Source organism: Vicugna pacos, chromosome 2 (genome assembly GCF_048564905.1).
Source record: "Vicugna pacos chromosome 2, VicPac4, whole genome shotgun sequence".
Lineage (NCBI taxonomy): Eukaryota > Metazoa > Chordata > Mammalia > Artiodactyla > Camelidae > Vicugna > Vicugna pacos.
Genome location: NC_132988.1, coordinates 39,869,721 through 39,897,446, shown reverse-complemented (window position 1 = coordinate 39,897,446; position 27,726 = coordinate 39,869,721). Strand labels below are relative to the sequence as shown.

Genomic DNA, 27,726 nt, shown 5'->3' with positions numbered 1-27,726 from the left:
CAAGGCTTCTGATATTCAGAGAGGTCTCCCTTACCACCCACCTAAAATACCACTTCTCTGAACTTTTATCTGCTTTCCTTTTGTTGTTTTTATTACAGTCCCAAAATATTTTATTTAAATATCTATTAATCATATGTTAATCTGTTACTGGCACTAAAATATTAATTCTGTGAGGCTAAGCAACACCTAGTTCCTAGAACAGTACCTGCTATGTGGTATAAGGTCATTCGTCGGAGTGAATGAATAAATCAACTGATAAGAAATGTTCTTGATGTATTTCAATCTTAAAGTCTCTATTTGGCAAAAGCTATATATCTAGGGAAACTTAACTTTATTGCCTTTAAAATTCCCAAGTCAGTCAGTGTTCCCTTTAAATGCTTCCATGTAGAACATAAGGACTTCTCACAGATTCTGTACAATTGGTCCACCCAACCTTCCCTGAGGAGTATCTTGGCTTTAGGTATCTGTTACATAGACTTTCATTTAGAAATTTACTTTTTGTAGTTTTATTCATATGCTGAACTTTTCTAGATAGTTTCCATAGTAGATAGTATCTAACACGTCAACAGAAATACAAGAAAAACTATTTTGCACCTATTATATACTCATCTAAACAATTTCAAATAATAATGAGTGGTAAAATTTCAGATATCAGAAAGAGGATGGTTTTCTCAGATTCTGGGTTCTGTTCTTTCAAGCAGTTGAAATATCTCAAGCAGAAGTCCATCTATTTACTCTAATGTGTATCAGCCTCATTTCTTGCTGTGATTGTTACTGAGATCTGCACTTCTTTCCTGATGAAAGACTCTTTTCTTCACTATTAGCTTATATCCTGGTCTTTTTTCTGACTAGAATTTTTATCAGCCTAGTAGGTCTCCTCTCCTGTTGGTGTTTTCCCCTGTGTTTTACCTTGAAAAAAGGTTATGCTTATTTCCTGAAGCTGCCATAACAAATTAACACACACTTGGCAGCTTGAAACAACTGATATTTATTTATTTACAGTTCTGGAGGCTAGAAGTCTAAAATCAAGGTTTAGAACAAAGCCATGATACTTTCATTGGAGAATCTGTTCCTTTCTCGTCCAGCTTCTGGTGGCTGCCCCAGAATCCCTGTGCTTAAGTCCTAATCACTACATTCTCTGCCTCTGTCTTCACATCATTTTTCCCTCTGTATATTGGTCTTTTTCTCCTTTCTCTTATAAGGATTTAGGGCTATAACAGGTGGCTGTTGTAATACAGGGATTACCTCATCTCAAGAATATTAGTTTAATTGTATCTTCAAGAACACTTTTACACATAAGGCAATATTCACAGGTTTCAAGGATTTGATGTGGATATCTTTACCAGTCCATTTTTCCATTACCATAGAAATAACAGAGGGAATATTCCAGGATGAAAAAGGAAACGTGTATCTTCTAAATTGAATGGTTGTATTCAGTGCTGATGAATGGAAAAAAATGTGCCCTGCACAGAATGTGTAAGGCAACTTGCAGCTGCAGGACTGAGGTTCCTGACTTCTTGCCAGCTGGTAGCTGGAGGTCACTCTCCATTCAGTTCGAGAAACCGCCCAGAGTTTCTTGCCACAGTCACTTACATCATCAAGCAAGCAAAACCAAGCTCTGAAGAGACTCTACTACCAAGATGGAGTCCTACATAATGAAACACAATCATGAGAATGATATCTCATTAACTTTGCTATGATCTATTATTTTGAGGCCTATTAGTTCTGCCTCCACTCAAAGGGAGGGGATTATACTTGACACCAGAAAGCAGGTTATCACAGGGAACCATCCTGGCCCTGGCGTCTGCCTACCACATTGTATCTCTGTAGTGAACTTATCTGCATAATTTAAAATATATACATATTTTAATAGATTTCAACTTTTTTAAAACATTTTTTATTGACTAATAGTCATTTTACAATATTGTGTCAAATTCCAGTGTAGAGAACAATTTGTCAGTTATGTATGAACATATATATATATATTCATTGTCACATTTTTTTCCACTGTGAGCTACCATAAGATTTTGTATATATTTCCCTGTGCTATACAGTATAATCTTTTTTATCTATTCTACATTTTGAAATCCCAGTCTGTCCCTTCCTACATAGAATACAAACTTGTGTTTGTATGAGTCTGTTTCTGTTTTGTATTTATTTATTTATTTATTTATTTATTTATTTATAGATTCCACATATCAGCGATCTCACACGGTATTTCTCTTTTTTTTTCTTTCTCTTTCTGGCTTACTTCACTTAGAATGACATTCTCCAGGAGAATCCATGTTGCTGCAAATGGTGTTATGTTGTCAGTTTTTATGGCTGAATAGTGTTCCACTGTATAAATATACCACCTCTTCTTTATCCAGTCATCTATTGATGGACATCTGGGCTGTTTCCAATGTCTTGGCTATTATAAATAATGCTGCTATGAACATTCGGGTGCAGGTGTCATCCTGAAGTAGGGTTCCTTCTGGATATATATCCAGGAGCGGGATTCCTGGGTCATATGGTAAGTCTATTCCTAATCTTTTGCAGAACCTCCATACTGTTTTCCACAGTGGCTGCACCAAGCTGCATTCCCACCAGCAGTGTAGGAGGGTTCCCTTTTCTCCACAGCCTCTCCAGCATTTGTCATTTGTGGATTTTTGAATATTGAATCAACCTATACATGAAGCATGGAAGGCAACTAAAAGTTATACAAGAGACACATAATAGCCACAACTTTAGCAAGTTAAAACAGCGACTTAGAGAAATGACCCGAGAATGGTCTGGGCATCTACCTTGAGTAATTATGCTATACCTATGTCACTCTTGAATTTGTTTTTTGTCTTTGCTGTCAGTAGCATATGGCAATTATCAGCACCTTTGGTGTATGCAAGTATAAAAATTTCATGAGAAGAAAAATGAATTGTCTTGTCAAATTCAAAATGACCACTGAAGAGATCAGTAAGATTCTGCTCACAGGATAGCTCTCAAGCACAGCAGTCAAATGCAAGATTATAGAAATGTACAATGGACAGCCTTCCACATTCACTAAAGCCCAGTAATCTGTGGATAAATAGAATTGAGAGATCCTAAGAAAAGTTTTTCAGCTTTTCTTCTACTCCTAAAACCTCTAGCAATGAAGTTAAAGAGAAGTCATGTGATTTTCTTTGTAGATAATAGAAAAACAACCACAACAACAATGAGAGGATGAAATTTAAAGTTAGGGAGGACATGGAGAGGGAAAGGGGTCCATGTGGTGACGGGTGATTACACAAGCTAAACCCACATCTATCAGAGTGGGAATTACAATATGGATAAATCATGAAATGTATAAATTTCTTCTATGTAAAGGTATAATGCCCAAATGAATTAAAACAAAATCAACACAAACACTGCATCGAGAAGTCTGATCATACATAAGGAGTGGATAGATAAAGGCAAATACTTTCATTAAAATCACTTTATAGTTACTCAGTTTTGTAACCAAGAACATATATATAATATATAATTTGTAAGTTAAAATAGGAAATAGAAAATAATAACAATATTATAAAACTAAAACTTCAAAGAACACATTGCCAAAGATGGAAAAACTTTCCCTTAATTCTTAGGTAAGCAGCAGGATTTAAAAGAACAATCATGAGCTAACTTTTACCTCAAGGAAATTGTTTAAAAGAAAATCAAATATTATTCTTAAAAAGATAATATTTCATTTTAAGGTATAAATTATATTTAATATTTGTGTGAGGATTTATGTATGTATAAATACATAAATATAGATTATGTATAAACACTATTAAAATTTTATATATTTTATTATCACTTATGTGTAAATTCACACACGCATATATATACACAATAGTATTTATTGAAAATTTTAAATTATCTTAGTCTTTATCTGTCTCATTTCTTAAGGATGAATCAAATATGTAGCCTACTAAAATTGTGCTTTTGTCTTTTCTCATATTTTTATAAGCTTTGCTTTACATAATTTATTCCATATTCTTTCCTTTATATTTGTTAAGAATTAACTCAAACTTACAAATAAGGTGGTAAACTTACAAATAAAGTGGTGGTGGGGGCAGCATATTCATTAGGTGTTAAATCTAGACATCATTTAACAGCCCTGCCCAAGGGTTATATATTTCTCTATTAGAATATACTTATTATAATAAACACACGGACAAAAAACAAGCTCATAATTACAGAGAACAGACTTTTGCTTGTGAGAGATGGGAAAGAAGAGGTGAAATAAGTGAAGGGAGTCAAAAGTTACGAACTTTCAGTTATAAAATATATGTCATGGGGATGTTATGTAAGGCATGACAACTACAGCTAATACTACTATATCGTATTTTAAAAGTAGCCAGGAAAGTAGATCTTAAAAGTTTTCATCAAAAAAAAAAAAAAATTCTGTAACTCTGCATGGTGAAAGATGTTAACCAGACTTTTTGTAATGATAATTTTGTACTACATACAAATATCCAATCATTATGTTGTATACTTGAAACTAATACAATGGTGTATATCAATTATGCCTCAATTCAAAATTTAAAAGAAAGAATACACCTATTTTTAACTTTGCTATTTACTCTTACATCAGATACCAGGCATGAGAATTTCCTGGTTAACTTGCAGTTTATAAAAACAAAAACAAAACAAAAATGAACTCTCTCTATGTAAACACACACACACACACACACACACACACACACAGACATATACATATAAAGCATATATATATAAATTTTATTGTAATAGAAGTTAACTAGTCTTGTACCTAACCTATCATTTTTTGACAATTTTTGTGCTCTTTGAATCAATTTCACCATCTTACTAGTGCCTGGGTAATGGCTTTTATATTATCGAGTTTTGTCTCTTTGCCCCATATTCATTGAATATTTGTATGACAATCATATTTTAACTTTTAAATTATACAGTTTGATATGTATATTGACTCAAATTATTGTATTCCACAATTTCTTTTAGGTTTATGTGTGTCTGATAAATCTTCACCATCACTTTCATTTATTTTCAACCTAGCTCTTACTCTGGTTATAATGTCCCTATTTCTTTTAATTCAATAATTTGATAACCTTACATTTATGATCATTACAAACTTTCATGTTCTTAAACTGTCATCTAGTTTTATGCTTTTATTTAATTTTATTTGCATCTTTGCTTTTTTCTTTGCTTATTTTCTTCCTAAATTCCCTACTTCTCAAAAGATTTTATTGTTAATTCTATGATAATTTTTAATTAATTCAAAAATACTACTCTAAACTCTCATGTTTAGAGTAGAATCATTTTATAACTGATAATGTCTTTATTTTTCTTTTAGATTTAAAAGTGAGTTTGGCCTGGTGCCTAAGTTTTTGATGTACAAATTTTTCAAAGAAAAGTTTTTAGAAATTATTTTCTTGCTTTCTTACATTTTACAATAATTTTGCTCATGTGAAAATATTTAATAATGTGTTTGCATTTAAAAATTTTATGGGGACTTCTGGGCAAGATGGTGGAGTAAAAGGACACTTGTAAGTCACCCTCTCCCACAAATACACCAAGACCCACATCTACAGACCCACTCAGCCAACCAGAGCACCTGCGGAACTCCAACAGATCATCGCCCTCTTCAAAAGATAAAGACGCCAAAAATCTGGTAGGAGAAAAGGAAAAAAGAAAGAACAAAAGGCAAAGCAGCGCAGGACGGGTCCCGGGGGGAGGGAGCGGCAAAGGAGGACTGGCGCTCGTTCGCTGGGTCTCCCCTCTCCAACTGAGAGGCCAGCGGGACGGAGGGGAAGCCTCCGAGGCTCAGATCTATACAGAGCAGCCCTTGTCTGACAGAAGTAAGTTAAACGGGCACAGAGCGTTCCCCCGACACCCAGCCTGAGACACGGGCCGGTGCGGCGGGCAGGGCCAGGCTGCACAAGCTGGGCGGAGGATGGGGGCGGCTGCACAGAGGCAGCCCCGGCGGACTGCAAGGGGCTGGGCGCCATGGCTGTGAGTGTACAGGACAGAACAACCTGGGCCCTCCATAAAACAGCAAGGTTGATGTGCTCTCGGGGGAAGGGTGCATACCCCCATCTCTGAAAACCCGCGGAAACTTTTCAGGGGAAGAGAGGCGGGGCTCAGGCACAGCCGCCATATTCTCCGGTGCTTAGCACCCAGGCGGGGGCAGAGATGAAACCTGCGTCCGCACCGAAGGGCTTAGCAGCCTCAAGGGCCAGACTGAGACGGGCCTACAGCCCTGGGCAGATAGGACCCTTCCATTCTGGTACCCCAGAGAGCTTGCTCCACAAAGACAAACAAGCAGCTGGGTCCTGGCTCGGAGCAGGGACGAGGCTGCCCCTGGGTCTTCCCCGAGCCCACACGCGGAGCGGGACCAGGGCGGAGTGCGACCCCGGCGGAGCGCCGACCGGGGCGGAGCGCGACCAGGGCGGAGCGCCGGCGCAGAGCGCGCAGCCGCACAGAGCAGCGGAGCTACCGGCGGCGCAGGCAGGGGGAGAGTGGCTCCCCCGCCTGTCGGGCAGGAACACAACCCCTGACCGAGGTGCTGGGAAGCGGCACGACCCGCCCTCCTGCCTGGCCAGTCTGCAACATCTGACTGCGGCATCCGGAGGGGCAGTGACCCGCCCGCCCGCAGCAGAGGAGAGCTGCATCTGACCCCGTGTTAGGAGGAGGCGCGATCTGCTTGCCGACAGGTGCTGGGAGCAGCACAGAAGAGGGCGCCAACGGAGGGCCTATGAAAACAAGCTGAGCTTCCAAAACAGGACGAAGACAGAAGGACTTCACATTAAAAGCACACAGACTCCAGGAGAACACCGACAACCCCCTTTTTTTTTTTTTTTTGGTTTTTGTTTTGCTTTGTTTTGTTTTTTTGTTTTCTGTTTTTGTTTCTGTTTTGTTTTGTTTTAATCGGTTTTTACCTGTTCTATTTTCAATTACTCTTTTAATTTTTACTTCTTAATTCATTTCTATTTCTCTTGGGTTTTGATGTCCTGTTATTGATTAGACACAGGCTTCAAACACATATATTCATCTCCCCACCCCCCCCTTTTTTTTTTTAAGGTTTTAAAAGGACTTCTCCACCCGATTAATACTCTGCTACAACCCATTCTTCTATTATTCATTATACATTGTTTTCAAACCCTCTTTCTCCCTTCTTTTAAAAATCTTTCTCTCTTATTCTTTTCTCTTTTTTCTTTTTTTTCCTAAGTTCTATTCCTAAATAGGCATTAGATAGATAAAATCCTTAAGATCCAAAATAGACAACTGATACTTCATAAACCACAGTGCCAGAGAGGTATGAGCAAGATGAAGAAGCAGAGAAACCTTTCCCAATTAAAAGAACAAGAGGAATCCCCTGAAAGAAAGCTCAATGAAATAGACATCGATAGCCTACTAGATCAAGATTTCAAAAAAGGAGTGATCAAATTGCTGAAGGAATTAAAAGAGATAATGCTTAGAGAAATAAAATATGTCAAAAATGAAATTGAAGCTATAAAGAAGAGCCAAGCAAAATGGGAAAACTCAATGACAGAGATGAGGAATGATCTAATAGCTGTGCAAAGCCGACTAGTTAATGCAGAGGAACGAATTAGTGATCTAGAAGACAGGGCAACAGAAAGCACCCATTCAGAAGAACTACAAGATAAGCAAATAAAAAATAATGATAATAGCATAAGGGACCTATGGGATAATATAAAGCGTCCCAATCTTCGCATAATAGGGGTCCCAGAAGGGGAAGAAGGATCAAAGGGGATTGAAAAGGTTTTTGAAGAAATCATGACTGAAAACTTCCCAAACTTAAAGAAGGAATCAGATATCCAAGTACAGGAAGCTCAGAGGGTCCCAAACAGAAAGACCCCAAATAGACCCACACCAAGACATATCATAATCAAGATGGCCAGAGTCAACGATAAAGAAATGATTCTAAAGGCAGCAAGAGAAAAGCAAAGAGTGAACTACAAGGGAACCCCCATAAGGCTCTCAGCTGATTTCTCTACACAAACACTACAGGCCAGAAGGGAATGGCAAGATATATTCAAAGCCCTGAATGAAAAAAAGATGCAGCCTAGGATACTTTATCCAGCAAGGCTATCCTTTAGGATAGAAGGAGAAATAAAGAGTTTCACAGACAAAAAAAAGCTGCAGGAGTTTAGCAACACTAAACCCATGCTAAAAGAAATATTGAAAGGGCTATTCTAAATAGAAAAGCAGCAGGATGCTACAGAAATGAGAAACGTACAACTGGAAAGGTGATAACTCATGAATTACAAATAAAGAAAACACGAAATTATAAAAGAAGACATACAAATCACTGAGAGTGGGAGAGGGAGGCAGGGAAATATAGAATTTTTTTTCTTTCTTTTTTAAAATTTTTTTAACAGTAGGATGGGTTTGAGATCATGTTATTATCAGTTTATTAAAAACGGGTATAGGTTAATAGATTTACAAAAAAGGGTAACCACAAGTCAAACATTTACAAGGGAGTCACAAAAATTAAATAAAATCCATGATAATACAAAGGAAAATTACCAAACCACAAAAGGAAGAAGAAAGGAACAAAGAGGATATACCAATTCAACTGCAAAGATAAGTTCAAAATGGCAATAAACACACATCTATCATTAATTACTGTAAATGTTAATGGACTAAATGCTCCAGTCAAAAGACATAGAGTGGCAGACTGGATAATAAAGCAAGAACCTTCAATATGCTGCATACAAGAGACCACTTTAGGGAGAAGGACACATATAGATTGAGAGTGAAAGGATGGAAAAGGATATTCCATGCAAATGGAAAAGCCAAAAAAGCAGGTGTTGCAGTACTGATTTCAGACAAAATAGACTTTAAAACAAAGGCCATAAAGAAAGATAAAGAAGGACATTTTATAATGATTAAAGGAGGGATACAAGATGAAGATATTACACTCGTTAATATATATGCACCCAATATAGGAGCACCTAAGTACATACAAGAATTACTAACAGAGATAAAGGGGGATATTGATGGGAATACAATCATAGTTGGAGATTTTAACACTGCATTAACATCACTAGACAGATCTTCCAGACAGAAAATAAACAAGGCAACAGAGAAATTAAATACTACAATAGAAAAACTAGATTTGGTGGATATTTTCAGAGCTTTACACCCCCAAAAAATAGAATATACATTCTTTTCAAGTGCACATGGAACATTTTCCAGGATTGATCATGTACTTGGACACAAAAGAAACCTCAACAAATGTAAGAAGATAGAAATTATCTCAAGCATCTTTACTGACCACAATGCCATGAAACTGGAAATCAACAACAGAGAAACAAAGGAGAAAAAAAGAAAAGCATGGAGATTAAACAATATGTTATTGAAAAAACAATGGATCAATGAGGAAATCAAAGCTGAAATTAAAAAATACCTTGAGACAAATGATAATGAAAGCACAACCACTCAAAACCTATGGGACACAGCAAAGGCAGTGCTAAGAGGGAAGTTTATAGCGATACAGGCCTTTCTCAAAAAAGAAGAACAATCTCAAATAAACAAGTTAACCCACCACCTAAATCAATTAGAAAAAGAAGAACAAAAAGCTCCAAAAAGCAGCAGAAGGAAGGAAATAATAAAGATCAGAGAGGAATTAAATACAATAGAGATTAACAAGACCATAGAAAAAATCAACCAAACCAAAAGCTGGTTTTTTGAAAAAGTAAATAAAATCGACAAACCTCTGGTCAAACTCACAAAGAAGAAAAAAGAGAGAGCACAAATTAGCAAAATAAGAAAGGAAAATGGAGAAATTACAACAAACAAAATAGAAATACAGAATATCATATGAGAATATTATGAAAAACTATATGGAACCAAACTGGATCACCTAGAGGAGATGGACAAGTTTCTGGAAACATACTGTCCACCAAAACTGAATCAAGAAGAAACTGAACACTTGAACAATCTGATCACTAGAAAGGAAATAGAAATAGCAATTAAAAACCTCCCTACAAATAAAAGTCCCGGATGGCTTCACCCGGGAATTCTACCAAACATACAAAGAAGAACTCATACCAGTCCTTCTCAAACTCTTCCAGACGATTGAAAAGGAGAGAATACTCCCAAACTCATTCTATGAAGCCACCATCACCCTGATACCAAAACCAGGCAAAGACACTACAAAAAAAGAGAATTATAGGCCAATATCACTGATGAACATAGACGCCAAAATCCTCACCAAAATTTCAGCAAATAGAATCCAACAACACATAAAAAAGATTATACATCATGACCAAGTGGGGTTCATCCCAGGGACACAAGGCTGGTTCAACATACGCAAATCAATCAATGTAATACATCACATCAACAAGAGAAAGGACAAAAAACACATGATCATCTCAATCGATGCAGAAAAAGCATTTGATAAAATTCAACACCCATTTATGATAAAAACTCTCGCCAAAGTGGGTATAGAGGGAACATATCTCAACATAATAAAAGCTATATATGACAAACCTATAGCCAGCATAGTTCTCAATGGTGAAAAACTCAAAAGCTTCCCACTAAAATCTGGGACAAAACAAGGATGCCCACTATCACCACTCCTATTCAATATAGTCCTGGAAGTCCTAGCCACAGCAATCAGGCAAGAGAAAGAAATAAAAGGGATCCAAATTGGAAAAGAAGAGGTAAAAGTGTCATTATATGCTGACGACATGTTACTATATATAGAAAACCCTAAAAGGTCCACAAAAAAGCTACTAGAACTGATCAAAGAATTCAGCAAGGTAGCAGGTTACAAAATTAATGTTCAAAAATCAGTTGCATTTCTTTACACTAACGATAAATCAACAGAAAAAGAAAGTAAAGAAACAATCCCCTTTAAAATAGCACCCAAAGTAATAAAATATCTGGGAATAAATCTAACCAAGGAGGTGAAAGAATTATACACAGAAAACTATAAACCATTGATGAAGGAAATTAAAGAAGACTTTAAAAAATGGAAAGATATTCCATGCTCTTGGATTGGAAGAATCAATATTGTTAAAATGGTCACACTGCCCAAGGCAATCTACAGATTTAATGCAATCCCTATCCAATTACCCAGGACATATTTCACAGAACTAGAACAAATCATAATAAAATTTATATGGAACCATCAAAGACCTAGAATTGCTAAAGCATTACTGAAGAGAAAGAAAGAGGCTGGAGGAATAACTCTCCCAGACTTCAGACAATACTATAGAGCTACAGTCATCAAGACAGCATGGTATTGGTACCAAAACAGACATATAGACCAATGGAACAGAATAGAGAGCCCAGAAATGAACCCACAAACTTTTGGTCAACTCATCTTCAACAAAGGAGGCAAGAATATACAATGGAATAAAGACAGTCTCTTCAGCAAATGGTGTTGGGAAAACTGGACAGCAGCATGGAAAACAATGAAGCTAGAACATACCCTTACACCATATACAAAAATCAACTCAAAATGGATTAAAGACTTAAACATAAGACAAGATACAATAAACCTCCTAGAGGAAAACATAGGCAAAACATTATCTGACATACATTTCAAAAATTTTCTCCTAGAAGAAATAAAAGCAAGAATAAACAAATGGGACCTAATGAAACTTACAAGCTTCTGCAGAGCAAAGGAAACCAGAAATAAAACAAGAAAACCTACGGAATGGGAGAAAATTTTTGCAAGTGAAACCGACAAAGGCTTGATCTCCAAAATATATAAGCAGCTCACACGACTCAATAAGAAAAAAATAAACAACCCAATCCAAAAATGGGCAGAAGACCTAAACAAGCAACTCTCCAAGGAAGACATACAAATGATCAAAAAGCACATGAAAAAATGCTCAATATCACTAATTATCAGTGAAATGCAAATCAAAACTACAATGAGATATCACCTCACACAGTCAGAATGGCCGTCATTCAAAAATCCAAAAATGACAAATGCTGGAGAGGCTGTGGAGAAAGGGGAACCCTCCTACACTGCTGGTGGGAATGCAGTTTGGTGCAGCCACTATGGAAAACAGTGTGGAGATTCCTCAAAAGACTAGGAATAGACTTACCATATGACCCAGGAATCCCACTCCTGGGCTTGTATCCAGAAGGAAATCTACTTCAGGATGACACCTGCACCCCAATGTTCATAGCAGCACTATTTACAATAGCCAAAACATGGAAACAACCTAAATGTCCATCAACAGGTGACTGGATAAAGAAGAGGTGGTATATTTATACAATGGAATACTACTCAGCCATAAAAACCGACAACATAATGCCATTTGCAGCAACATGGATGCTCCTGGAGAATGTCATTCTAAGTGAAGTAAGCCAGAAAGAGAAAGAAAAATACCATATGAGATCGCTCATATGTGGAATCTAAAAAACAAAAACAAACAAAAACAAAGCATAAATACAGGACAGAAATAGACTCATGGACAGAGAATACAGACTTGTGGTTACGGGGGGGTAGAGGGTGGGAAGGGATAGACTGGGATTTCAAAATTGTGGAATAGATAAACAAGATTACACTGTATAGCACAGGGAAATATACACAAAATGTTATGATAAATCACAGAGAAAAAAATGTGAAAAAAAATTTTATGAATTAACAATTCTAGAATGCTATTATCTGATTATAAACACAGGATTATGAAACAAAATTTGTAAAACAACACTGAGAAGTCATAAAAAATCATTACAAACAATCCCACATCAAAAGTATCCACTATAATAATTTTGATGCATTTCCTTCCATAGATTTTTCTACAAATACATAAATGAATAAATTTTACTATGCCTATAACTTCATATTTTTACAGTGTTATTGCCTGGATATTTTCTAAAATCATGATACATTTTATAAAAACACAATTTAACTGTTTAAATCATTTTATGCCATAGAAATACAATTGATTTAAACATTTTTATAATTTAATATGCATAATTATATTGAATAAATATCACTATTTTTACCCTGCATATGATTTTGATTATTGTTATAGTTTAAATTCTTAGAAGTAAAATTATTCAACCTATAAGTTACATTTTTTTAGGGCTCTTCATGTCTTTATTTTCACTGACTTTGCTTTGCTTGAGCATGGAAAGATAGTTCATTCCAAGTTGTTTTCTAAGATTTATGGTCTATGAACTAATAAATGAGGAAATATATACGGATATCTGGGTAAACAATTGGAATCTAGTACATTATAGCAGTAGTGTTACTGACAATGCTTTGGTTTTCAAAAATTTTGTTTTTTAAACCAGAAAAAAGAATGGAAGGACAGAATTTACAGATTTCCAAGTATTCTTACTTTCAGATTGTGAGAGAGGTTAAGCTATTGTTTGCCTATTTTTAATCATGGTACATCGACTTTACACTAAGTGAAATACTTCCAAGCTTTTGTGTTGCATGTGCTGGTGAATGTTTTCAACATTTTTACTTGTTCTCCTTGGTGATAGGTGAAGTGACACTACAGTGAGGGGTACTGGCCAGCTCCCATTCCAATCCCAAATAAATGTCTCAATTTTCTCTCTGATTTGTTTAATATGAATAAAGCATTTTCAAAGAATTATTCAAATTTTTATATTTACAATTTCATTCATCATATTCTCTAGTTTATTCCCTAACCTTGTGTGATATTGTGAGTTTTAATAAATACATAATTTGGTCTTCATTCCTGTTTCTTGCACAGAACTCCTAAAACCCTTGGAATAGTCTAATTGAGGAAAGCAACAAAGATGTTAATCAGGTGACTTCTGGAAAGCACCTAGGGATGAAGGCTGCCTGCCAAGAGAATCAACCATATGGGAACTTTCAGTCCCATCTTCCTTGACCTTGGAGAGGGCCAAGGGGCTGGGTTTGAATCAGTCACCAATGCGCAATGATTTAATCAGCTATGCAATGTAATTAAGCCTCCTTAACAACCCAAAGGACTGGGTTAGATGACCCTCTGGATTGGTGAAGATGCAGAGGTACTGGGAGAATGATGCACCTGGAGAAGGAACAGACGCTCCACACTTCTTTCCACATACCCTATGCATCTCTTCCACCAGCTGTTTCTGAGTTATATCCATTTATAATAAACTGTGATTCAGTAAGTACTGTATTTCTCTGCATTTTGTGAGCTGTTCTAGCAAAGGAGGAAATCATGGGAACCTTTGATTTCTATTCTTTTGGCCAGAAGTACAGGTAACAACCTGAGCATAAGACTTACATCTGAATTGAGAGAGAAGGCACAATTGTGAGCAGAGTTTTGTAGGGTGAACCCTTTTCCTGTGCAATGTGACGCCGTCTCTAAGTAGACAAAGTCAGAACTGAGTTGATTATTTGGTATCATGTGATGTCTGAGAACTGCTTGTTGGTAGTGAGGAAACTCCACCTTGTCCACAAATGGGGACTGGGATCTGGACAAATTTGACTTGAAGTATCATACCTCTGTCTACAGTCTTTCCTTAACAACAGCAATGTATTTGTTTAATATTCAAAATTAGAATGTTGATTACTATTAGCTTCACACTGCTCTGAATATATTCCAGTATGTAAGACTTCAATGCTTACAATTTAGGTAAGGTGATATGGAATAAATACATCATTTAAAAAATAAGACAAATAGAGACTCACTGAAATTAAGCCAGATGGTAGAAAGTAGAGAAAAGAATAAAGGTAGAGAACAGAGAAATTTTGAGAATAGAGTACCCTGGAATGAATTAATGGTTATTCATTATATTTTCAACACTATGAATTTTTACCAGGGATAACTTTATTTTGATAAAGGAAGAAAACTTTTGCTTATACCTCTTTCTATAGGGTCATTACTATGTACATTTGCTGGCATCTAGAGGAAAATGTCTACGGAAGTCTGTACATCCTTTCTTATCCTTGTGATATAACATTTTTGAACAATATTTCAGGTTGCTGGGCATTAGTAGCCAGGGAAGGGCATTACCTAGTATTTAGACAGAGTACTCTCCAGATATCCTGAATCTGACAGTTGTAGCTGAGCTTGCTCCCAGTGGATCTAGCCAAGTTCTTTAATGCTCACAGTGAGTTCACACAATCAGGTCTCTCAGATGTGATCTAAAAGTTCTCTGATAAACAAAATAAAAAAGGAAAATGGAGAAATTATAACCAATACCACAGAAATACAAAATATCATAAGACAGTACTATGAACAACTATATAGAAACAAACTGGATGACCTAGAAGAAACAGACAAGTTTCTGGAAACATTCAGTCCACCAAGACTGAACCAAGAAGAAACAGACTACCTGAACAAACTGATCACTAGAAATGAAATAGAATTAGCAATAAAAAATCTCCCTGCAAACTAATGTCCAGGACCGGATGGTTTCACCGGGGAATTCTACCAAACATACAAAGAAGAATTCATACCGGTCCTTCTCAAACTCTTCCAGAAGACTGAAAAGGAGGGATCACTCCCAAACTCATTCTATGAAGCCACCATCACTCTGATACCAAAACCAGACAAAGACACTACCAAAAAAGAACATACAGGCCAATATCACTGATGAACACAGACACAAAAATCCTTAACAAAATATTAGCAAACAGAATCCAACAGCAGATAAAAAAGATCATATAACATGATCAAGCTGGATTCATCCCAGGGACACAAGGGTTGTTCAACATGTGCAAATCAATCAATGTGATACACCACATCAACAAAAGGACAAAAACCACATGATCATCTCAATAGATGCATAAAAGGCATTTGACACCCATTTATGATAAAACCTCTTACTAAAGTGGGTATAGAGGGAACATGTCTCAACATTAATAAAAGCTATTTATGACAAATATACAGCAAGCACAGTACTCAACAGTGAAAAACTGAAAGCCTTCCTACTAAAACCTGGAACAAACAAGAAAAGGATGCCCACTCTCACCACTTCTATAAAAGTTCTCTGAAATTCAGAAGTAAAGGAAACCTATGGCAATCTCTACCTTCATGTACTTCCAAAGTACCTGAGACTAAGGATAGGGTAAAAAATAGATTTCTCTTTGAGTGAGTTTCTAAAAACTCAAGAGGCTTCTAAGAGAATTTCCTCAAGAACTGGCAATTAGCATTCCAGGACATTTGGTAGCAACATGATACACTGTCATAATAGGCCATTCCCAGAATGCTCAGTGGCACACTTGACAACTGAGATCAGGGACACTAGATATTACAAAGTGAATATAACATTCATTCCAATATATTGTCTCATTCTTTTAAATCAGTATAATTAAGGACATCGTATGTATTAGAAAATTTCATTGGTTCTGAAAGAGAGATGTATGTTTGTATCTGACTCTGGCTCTTTCTTGCTGCATGAGATTAGATATAGTTTCAGTTATTTTTCTCAATATATAAGATGGAAAGCAGAAATGTATGCTTCACAATGTGATTTTAAATGATGCAAAGACCAAAAAATATAATGCATATTAAGTGCCTTACATATGAGAACGGGCAATGCTATAAATAAAAGTTTTGCTATTCCAGTTGTGGTATGTGCATCCCAGAGAACAAAATACTAATGGCAATCATTCAGATATGAGCTGTTAGCTTGTATAGTAACACACAGTTTACATAGGAATTTTATACCCATTTTAAATAGAATGTTAATTAACAAAATCTTTGTTAAATATTTTTGAAAATTGTTTTTAATTGGTATTTTACAGAAAATAAAATGATAAATTAAAAAGTTAAATGACTTATCTAAGTCATAATGCTTAAGAAGTGGAATTAATAATTTAGTGTGGAGGGGAGGGTATAGTTTAGTGGTAGAATGCATGCCTAGCATGCACGAGGTCCTGGGTTCAATCCCCAGTACCGCCATTTAAAATAAATAAGTAAACCTAATTACTTTCCCACCCCCTCACCAAAAAAAGATTTTAGTGCAGGCATTTCTTATTCCTAGTTCAGTTTTTTTTCTGCTATTAGGAAAAGGTATTTTATTCTATTTGTTACTTAATAATTTATAAAAGTCAATTTTGGACTTTTGTGCAGACATATGGATATAGCAAGTTGCTTAATTGCAGTAAGACACATTATAACTATAAGTTTAGAGATTATGGGAGCATCACTAGACTAAGTGCTTTACATGCATCATCTTATACAGTTTTTGTGATATGTCTGTAATTGCTATACTGCAAATTTTAGTCATAGAAATATATTCAAATGAGTGGTGATATTATTAAGCATCTGTTTTCTAATTCCTGTCTAAAAATAAACTATATTTCAAGAGCATATTTTGTTTTTTGCCAACCTTCTCCTTAAAGTCTTAAATTCTTAGTATCCAAATTAGGTATGATAGTAGAAAATACACATTTTTTTAAATGTTATAAAATTGGTGTCTTGATTAATGTTTTAATTTTCTAGGCAAATATTTGACATTTTTCTTTTTCTCAATGTATTTCAGAACAGTAGGATACTTAATTGATAAAGCCTAACCTTAGAGAAACTGGATATTTTTAAATAAAAGTGGAATTTTATTATGCTCTTCACAGAGGTGTTTGGATCTTCTTTATGATACATTTTGTCATTTTATGTTATTTTTTATTGGAGTATAGTTGATTTACAATGTTGTGTTAGTTTCATCTGTACAGTTCAGATGTACAGATTCTTTTCCACTATAGGTTATTACAAGAACTTGCACATTTTGTCATTTTAAAAGGAAAAAAAAATCTTCATTAACTAACTGCAAGTACTTAAAATTTTATTTTTATGTTTGAGTTGTTTTATTCTACTTTAAAGTTATAATAATCATTCAATTATAATTCTACTTCTGATACACTATAGAGATTTTTCTTATGAAACATTGCAGAGTTTGACAATGATTTCTTTCTTAACTTTCAATACTGAGGATAATTTATGAACAACTTCCTAATATTAGTAAAACTTTTTGTTATGCCTCATATGAACAAAAATATAGATTGTTTCATATATTGCATTTTTATAATATGCTGCTCTGAATGAGGCTGAGTAGGAGCTATGTATTTTTACACAGGATTTTCTTATGATTATGTATCACACAAGGTTATTTCTGAATCTTTGTGTTTGTGGGTAAGATAGAGGCAGTCAAGGCAGGTGCTGGCAGTCTCAGCCAACTGTTCTTCAAAGGGCTGCACACAGCTTAATATTCCCAGATACTTTAATGAGCTTTCCCTCTAATTAAATGTGCAACTTGCAGTGATCCTTGGGTGCCAGATTGCTGTGACTGGCAATAAGCTTTCTTTGTTCAGAGTCAGATTTTACATCAACTAAACACACCCATTTTTAGTAGATTCATTATAGATGGAGTTGAATTTTATTTCAATTAAATAACTTATAAACTGTGAAAAAACCCTAAGTATACAATTCAAATCTTCAGGAGAGCAAATATAAACAAAATAGAGGGAATAAACAGTATCAACCAGGCAGGAAGACAGATGGAAGAAATGAAGAGTAATCAAAGTTCAGTATTAAAATTTCATGCTGAAATGTCAGACTATGTCTGAGAGTTACACCGTGGTGTGGCTACATGTTACTACGATCTCTTGGTGGTGATTAATTAACACCAAATATATTTTTGCTGTTATTTTAACAAGGTCAAATGATGCATTTTGCATTGTATGGTAACTTAGGTTAGAAATCACTTTCAGAGCATCTTTTTAAACCAGTGGGGAAAATCACACATCTTTAACCATAAAACATATGAAATATATCCAGTAATTTTTAAATTTTAGGTTTTTTCGTTACACTTTATCTATTTCAAATTATTCTGAGCTGGCCTGTGTTCAAAATAATTTATCAGTTATTTTCTACATATTGATACTTTGTTAAAGATGGCTAGTAGGTGCTCATTCATCACAGGAAAGCTGAGGCATTTTAAAATGCTATGCAGTAGATATCTTGTTCCATATTTCTGCCCCAATGCCAAGTCCATTTTTGGCTTGTCTCATAATCAGGAAGATATACATGGGAAGCAGGATAAAATGTTCCCCACTGCCTCAGCATGCTCAAAAAAAAAAAAAAATGAAGAAAGAGAAAAAAGGAAAAGGAAACAGAAACCAAAGAGAAGAATGTAGGTCATGAAGGCACAGTATTTAGGTCAGAAAAGGGAGCTGCTGAGCCGTCTGTGGAGAGAGCCATTCCCATGTTATAAGGCAGCAGGCTGCAGGGCTTTTGCAGAACATACTAGAGGGAACAAAATGTTTTAGTAAGGCAATTGAAAAGGACTCAATTTAAAGTGAGCTTTGATCTATCTCGTAACAGATCATGAGAATTATGTGAAATAGAAATAAGGGTTCTGATTTAAGAATATCATGTCCCAGTACCAGGGTTAACCTAAGTAATAGTCAGATGAGGATCAGTAAAAGACAATCCGATAGAAGAAAATGAAAAAAACAACAGATCTTTAGAGAAGAAAAATAGATTATATAAGAGTTCCACTATAGTTTGTTGTACATAATTACATATGCATTAACTGCATATTACTATTTATTTAGTTTTGTGTATTAGGACTAAAATATTCTAAAAGTAATCATCTGTGACCCAAAGATTACAAGACTATTTTTCCCATTTCTTGGTGTGACACAATGACAATCTATGTCCATAGTGCTGGTTTTCATCTAACCCTGTTGTGGTAGGGTCTTTTACAATAATAATTTTTGAAAGTTACATGTGAACAAAATAATATGCATTTGTCGTACAGGGGATTAATTCTGAAGAAAGGAAACAACACAATCTGAGGCACATGGAGAAACACCGTAATCTACTTCTGCCCTCTCTGTAGAAAAAGGGAGACAGAGAGCAATCTTTTGGAATCTGACCACAGGAAGTAAGAAGGTGGGGTAATTAACACTGGTAGATTGAGCAAAGAATTAGGTGAGAATGAAGAAGAATTAATGAAAGACCAGGGGAAAAGGAACTTTCATCTATCCATTCATAGCTGAATTGTGTATCTGAATATGTTCAAAAGTGTTTATCAGAAGGCTTATGTTCTCTCTGGTAATGACTCCTTTACTCAAATTTTGGGTGAGGCTCTAGTTAGCAATGCCAAGCAGTACTATATTTTAAATAATTTATAGTACAAACTAGTTAGTGCTTTTTAATTTTCCTCCTTCTCCTCCTTTTTAGAATATTAAATAAGGTAATCAGAATCTGTGAAGGAATAGATTTGTATTCAGATTTAATTCTCACTGCATGCATTTAACTAAGAAGATTCGAAACACTGAAGGTAAAAACAGCTGCCCTTTATTCTGCATCTACTAAATTTCAGACACTGCTGTAAGTTCTTTATATTTTTTTCATTTACTGATTAAAAATTCTTTGGGAGCATTTGTTATTTTTCCAATTTTATTAAGTAGGAAAGTTGCTCAGAGCTATCCAAGTTTACACAGCTGGAATGGAAACTAAATTGACGTTTTTCTAATTCCAAAGCCCTTTCTGTTAACATTTCTCTCTCTCTCTCCCCCCCCCCACACACATACACACACAAACACACACAAACACACACTCTCACAACACATCAGTTTTGACTACTGCCTCTGCCCTGCTGGATCTCAGAGTATTATTTTAAGACTAACTATATATCTCTTAAGTGGCATATATTATAGAATATTATATTGGGTTATATAATACACACTGAAAAAAAATCATAAAATCCCTGAACCTGCTATTCCTGAACTCCTGAATTTCATCCATTTTAGTAAACAGAAAGGCCACTATTTTTGGTCTTTTTGTGCTAATATTAAATGACTATTCTGAAACTTTTGTTACTCTTACAATTTCTGTCCTTGAATCTTTTGTCCTTCAGCTCCTGGGATACCACTGTATGCTGGATTTTTCTCTTATTTCCTGGGACTTCCCTTTTATTTAAATTTTGCTACGTAATAATATTCTGAAAGTTCTGTCCTTGGCCTGATAGCTCTAAAACCAGGTAATGAATTCCTGATCAATAATACCTATTTCCCTACCCTCATCTGATGATCCTGATGTCTTTATCAAGCTGTAACAGAATTCTATTTCATATTCATTTAAAATTATTTCATTCAACACTCATCCATCCAATTAATTTTCATGGAGGTAGGCACAACTGTTGGCTCTAGAGACACAGAGACAAGTGCCTGCTCTCAAGAAGTTTGCATGTTCCATCAATGTCTCAGATTTTATGCTCTAAATCAGACTCTGCCACTTCCTCAGAGATTTTTTTTCCTGTATTCTCTGTCTCAATAACTAAATTGCCATTTATTCATATTCTTAAGTTAAAATCTTTGATCCAGCTTGTCACTTTATACATTCTAGCACGTCAATACATGCTGCAGGTTCTGTCACTGATAATCTCACAAATCCATTTTCTTCCTTCCTACTCCCAAAGCTATAGTTCAGATTCTCACCACTTCTCCTGTGGATTCATGAGGAAAAGCCTCATAACTACTTTTCCTATCTCTCAGGTGTCTCCTGTATAATCTGTTTTCCACACTAATTCTAGAATGACCTTTCTAAAAAGCAAATTTGATCAGGACATTCCCCTGCTTGAAAGCCTTGAGTGTGCTCCCACAGCTTTCAGTATAAAATTCAAACAGCTTATCTTTTAAAGCTTTGTCTCATTGTCTCTCTTTAGATCAATTTTCTACCTATATACAATCTTACATGCAATCCTTACATGCTATATACAAACTATATAGTGCAATTTCTCAATTCTGTGTATTTGTTCATTCTGTCTTTCTCAATTCAAACACTTTATAAAGCTTTCTCTGAGCCCATCTTGATAGAAATCTCTGACATGCTTCCTTTTGCATTCAAGTCATCTATAAAATCCCTTTGTGCTGCTTAATTGATTTCTTTGATTATTTTTCAGTCTGAATCACGAGTGTGTTGAATACATCTGAGCCTTAGGAACTTGAGTTTAGGAACTTTACTTTTATTTCTAAACCTATTACACTTCCTGGGTTATGAAAGTCACTTAATAGATACTTAACAGAATAATGAAGGATTAACTGCACTCCTGACATGTGCTCTGAAGTTAGTCAAAGGTTTCATGTAAGAGTGGAATAAACTTGGTATTAAGTACATAAACTGTTTGAGTTTGTGTTGAAGAGAGAAGCTTTTGAATAAAGTGGTGTAATGTAAAAAGGAACAGACAAGTAAAAAACACAAAGTAAAGAGACTAACTTGTTGAAAGATGGTGTACATAGTGAGAGGGCACGAAATGTGCACTGACAGATAAGATCTAATGTAACAAAAATTCTTGGAACTTGCTTTTTCCTTCTTTGTTTTCTTCTTTTGTTCCTTCCTGCCTCCCTTCCTTTCTTCTTTTTCTTTCTTTCTTTTAGTAGTTTCTATTAGTTTCTTCTTTCTCTCTCTTTTAAGACACACATAAAGAGAAAACCCTGTAAGGTACAATATTTTTCTATTCCTTGATATAAAAGATTTTCAGCATTTACGGAATCTTTTTCTAGTGCCATGTTTCATTTCCATTAGACCACGTGCAAACATTTATTTACTTTCTCACCTGATTCACACAAGTGCAAATACGTAGAAACTAAAATGTGTTTTATGCTGTTTATCCTGCCTAGTTTTGTTCTAATGTTACATATTGTGAATCAAATCTTAAATTCAGAATTTATGAACTCCTGTTTTATTTTGTTTCCTCTTATCTGTTATGTTAATTATAAGTTAAACTTGCTTTTCAGAGGTTATTGGTTTGCATTTTAAAATGTTTGTATTTTGAGACTGCTTGCCTATTTATACTTGTTTTCCTCCAAAGATTAGGCTTTCTTCTTTTCCCTCTTCTCCAAAGCACAACCTTATAGAACAGAGAAAGCCAGTGTAGCATGATGCCTAAGGGTACAGTCTATGGAACCTGACTATCTTCGTTGGAATAACAGTTCTGCTCCTTACATGCTGTGTGGCACTGTGCAAGTTACTCAACATTTCTGTTGAACTTAGAAACAATAATATAGCTTTAATAGGGAAATAATGTGATTTAAAATACTTAATATATATAAAGCACTTAAATAACTCTAGGAGCACAGTAAGAACTAATAAACTTTATATTTTGATATTCCTTCAGATTATCACTTTTTGTCAATAACAGAAACACGTAATAAATACTTTTTAAAAAAGACAAAGTTTTTTTTAAACACTCAGGATTTTGTACATGGCTGGGTGGTTCTATGTCTATTTACAAAAGTTATAAACACTTAGTTTTTCTCTTAAATGGTCTTAACACTTTATTGCTCATTAGTTGATTGCCAATGCAATAGTATTATCTGTTCATCATCATGAGTGACAGAATGTCAAGTGGAGGCATTTTAATACTAATGAAAATGGCCAATTATGAATCTTGATGGCTAATGAACCCCTAATCAACAGCATTAGAAGATTTATGTGCATTCTACTGACATTCATAGGCTCTCTCTCTCTCACCCACCCAGCCACCCACCCCCCCCACACACACACATGCACATGTATATGCTTTAAAATTTGATAGATAGATAGAGAGCTAGATAGACTGATAGGTAGATAGATAGTTTTAAAACTTGATTATTATTGACAGGAAATAGAATTCTCATCAATTTGAATTCATATTTCTTAGAGAGTAAATAGGTTCCATCTTACTTGTTCTTTAGTACCCGATTTTAAATAGTATGTAAGAGCTTAGTAATATTTTACTGTCTTCCATGCAAAGTAACTTTTTGTTAATCAAGAGGGGCCACTGATAATAGCTATAAAACTTGTCACATCAATAATCACATTAAATGTAAATGGTCTAAATGTTCCAATTTATTATGTAAATCGTTATAAGTTGCAAAAAATATTTTGACCTGGAACATAAATGCTTTGACTGAACACTTTACAAAGCTGGGTAAAAGTGTAATGATATGGTATTTTAAACAACACACTTGAAAATTAAGAATACCAAAAAATTGAAAGTTAGAAGGTTAGAATAAATATTCAGGGCAAAAAATAGCAAAAGGCTAGCTTGCATAGAAACAATATTTGGTAGAATTGCTCAAAATGTTTTGAATTTTTAAAAAGTTTGATTTTAAATGATTTTAAATTCTGAAATTATTTTAAAAATGAGTTATTTCCTTTAAAATGTTATACAATAAAATTATCCTTACTTACTTAATTGGTTTTTGTTGTACATAAAGTTTATATTTTTCAGGTAGTCATGTATATCAAAAAATATTTCATTGTCTTTGCCTTTGGTACAAACTTAGGACCTTCCCTCTTTGAGACTTATAAAGATTTACCCTTTTCGGTTTTAGTGATTTCATGATTATATGCTTATATTTTGTGAATAAAACATATTGGCTTATTTCTGTTTATGAGATAGGACATGGTCAGGTTCAATTTTATTGTTTTTCACAAGCTGTAAGATTGTCAAACCAATATGATATACTGAAAAGCTATCCTTCCACAACTTATGTATATGTATGTGTGTACAATATATATTATAAAAATCACATTAATTACTAAATATTAAATGCACTTCAGTATTGCTGACATTGCATACTGCTATCTGTTTCTTCAAAGTCCTGTATCTACTATTTCCTGCTATACATTCATTTAAATACCAGTATCACATTTGCGTTATTTTTTACATCTTTTCTGAGGTTAATTGATACCAAAATTTTGCATATATTTAATGTATTCAGTTAGATGAGTTTGGACATATGCATATACTTATAAGGCAATCACCATAATCAAGGAAATATAAACATATATCCCAAAGTTTCTATGTGTCCCTTTGCTTTTGTTTTCATGGTAAGAACACTTACTATGAGATCTACCCTTTCAATAAAGTTTTAAGTAAATTGTAACTTTATATCCATTACACAAAAACTCCCCATTTCTCTCTTCCTCTGTCTCTGGGTAATGACCATTCTGTTTTATGCTTCTGCAAGTTTGACTATTTATCATCTCAAACCTGGTAGGATGGCTGCTATCAAAAAGACAAAAGATAACAAGTGTTGACAAGGGAATACAGAAATTGGAACTCTTGCCCACTATTAGTGGGAATGTAATGGTCTAGACACTTTGGAAAGCAATACAGAGGTTCCTCAAAAAATTAAAAACAGAACTACCATGTGATACAACAATTCCACTTCTGGGTATTTATCCAAAAGAACTGAAATCAGGATCTCAAAATGATATCTGCACTCCTATGCTTTCTGCAGCACTATTCACAGTAGTCAAGATAAGGAAACAACCCAAATGTGCATCAACATACAAATGGATAAAGAAAATGTGATATGTACCACACATCTATCTCTACCTCTACCTCTATCTCTAGTATATGTGCTGCCGAAGCCAGCACTCTACATCTATCTCTAATCTACAGCTAGTATATACCATGGGCTATTTATTCAGTCTTAAAAAAGAAGGAAGTCTGGTGACAACATGGATGGACTTGGAAGACATTATGCTAAGTGAAATAAGTCAGTCACAGAAGGACAAATACAGCATGATTCCACACCTCTCTGACTTTTATAGCATATATAAATTGATACTCCATTTCAAATTAATTATCTTTGTCACATTCAATCATTCATTTGCTTTGAATTACTCACAGTATATTATTCTTACCAAAATTGCTTTGCATCCATTTTAGTTATTTTTACTTTTCCTCAGTATATCTTTGAATATAAATTTATTTAATGTTTAATATAATACTTTGACATACTACATTTTCTCAAGATGACCACAATCTTGGTTCTCATCTAACATGCCTTTCTAGATTCTTGCCACTTCTCATCACAAAGTATTGTATAATCCTCCTCCCATTGAATCTGTATGGTTTATAAAATCACTTGTAACTGTCAGAATGTGTCAAATTATATATACAGCTTCCTAGGATAGGTCATGAAAGACAATGCAGCTTCAGTCTTTTTAGCTGGAATACTGAAATGCTCATATTTTGAAGCCTTCAGGTGTAATGTAAACATTCCAATTGCCATGATATCATGCTGTTAGGAAAACCAAACTAGCATTCTACGCAGAAAGAAAGAGGCTGGACTAACACTAGCTTATCCAGCACCCAGACCCCACCAAAATCTCTGCCTTAAACACTGTTTGACTGCACCTACATAAACACCTCAGGACATAGCCACCCAGGTGAACATTTCCTGAATCCATGATCCACAGGAACCATGAGAAAAAAATAACATAACTGTTTAAAGTCATTAAATTTTGAGATGATCTGTTATGTGTCAACAGCCTCCTAAAACAGAAATGTGATACCTGGAAGTAGGGAATCTAATATGAGAGATATAAAATTGGGAATTTGCTTTGAAACTAGATGGTTGGGGAACATTAGTAAAAGACTCGAGGTTGCTGGTAAAGACTTGGAGGACAGAGATGAAAATATATGGAACATTGGATAAAATGAGACAAAAATACTTATAGCTTTCTCTTAAATTATCAATTATTAAGTAAGAATTTGATATCTTATCTCGGACTGTAAGCAACAGACGGCCCCATACATACAGCCTGAGTAATTTTATTTTTAAACAGCTTTGAGATACAACTTACATATTGTAAAACTTACTCAAGTGAAAAATTTAATAGTTTTAGTGTATTTACATCACCATAATCTAATTTTAGAACATCTTCCTCACTCCAAAACTAAACCCTATCCCTATTAGCACTCACTCTTCATTCTCCTCCCAACTAATCTACTTTTTATATCTGCAGATTTGACTATCCTGAACATTTCATATAAATAGAATAAAGGAAGGCATAGTGTTTTGTATCTGGTTATTTTCACTGAGAACTTTTCAATATTTATCCATGTTGTAGCATGTATCACTTCTTCATTACTTTTTTAATGCCAAAGATTTTTCATTGTATGGATACATCCCATTTCTTTATCCATTTATTCAATTGAGAGGCATTTTGGCTGTTTCTACTTTGGGATTATTATAAACAAAGCTGCATTTGTTTACAAGTGTTGGGTGGATATCTTGTTTATTTCTCATAGGTATATAGCTAGGAGTAGAATTGCTGAGTTCTATGGTAACTCTATGTTTATCATTTTAAGGATCTAGTGAACTTTTCTAAAGTGGCCGCACCATTTTACAGTATCAGCAGCAATGTGTAAAGGTTCCAAATTCTCTATTTCCTTGCCAAATCAAGAAGTGTGAGCCCTTCTGCTTGTTTTTTTTTTTTTTTCTTTCTCCAGATTTTTTGAATAGTTCGGGTCTGCTGTGTTACCAAAAATTTTTAAGGGTAAGCTGTTGATATCTGCTAAAATTAAAGAATAAAAAAAGAAGGAAAAAGGAAGACAAGAATGAAGAAGGGAAGATGATTTTATAGGGACTGAATCTGTAGTTCAATTTGGGTAATGGTGAAATTTTAGAAATGAGTCCTTCAATCTATGGGGTGTTCCAACCCTCAGAAGCAGAATTTAAAAAAAAACCAGAAAATTGGAAGTGGCAGCTTCTCATTTTTTAAGGATATATTCTGGAAATCATTGTTCTGAGTTGCCAGTATTATTCAGAGTTTGGTTACTTGACTCATTTAGTACAAGGTAGACTGGGAAATGCAATCTTGTGCTTAGTCTACATTACTGTCATTTTATTAAGCTAAAAACTGGGATGCTGTAATTAATGTGGAAGAATATATATTCATACTGTACATTAGGAGCCTCTGTCTCCTTCCATGTAGTGCCGTTTCAACGAATCAGGCAGGGAAATTAAAATTATTTTCCTTCGGATTCTTTCTGAGAAAA

At 34.8% G+C, this 27,726-nt stretch overlaps 1 long non-coding RNA gene across 1 annotated transcript in view; it reads right to left on the bottom strand.

The window, feature by feature from the left end:
• Window positions 1-2,098: 2,098 nt before the first annotated feature.
• The window catches only part of LOC140685907 (uncharacterized), a 45,095-nt gene continuing 19,467 nt past the window's right edge, over window positions 2,099-27,726 (bottom strand). Inside the window, exons 3-4 of the long non-coding RNA XR_012059368.1 lie at window positions 14,949-15,090; window positions 2,099-2,665 (exon numbers count right to left, since the gene is read on the bottom strand). This is a non-coding gene — a long non-coding RNA (uncharacterized lncRNA). The remainder of the gene's footprint in view (window positions 2,666-14,948; window positions 15,091-27,726) is intronic.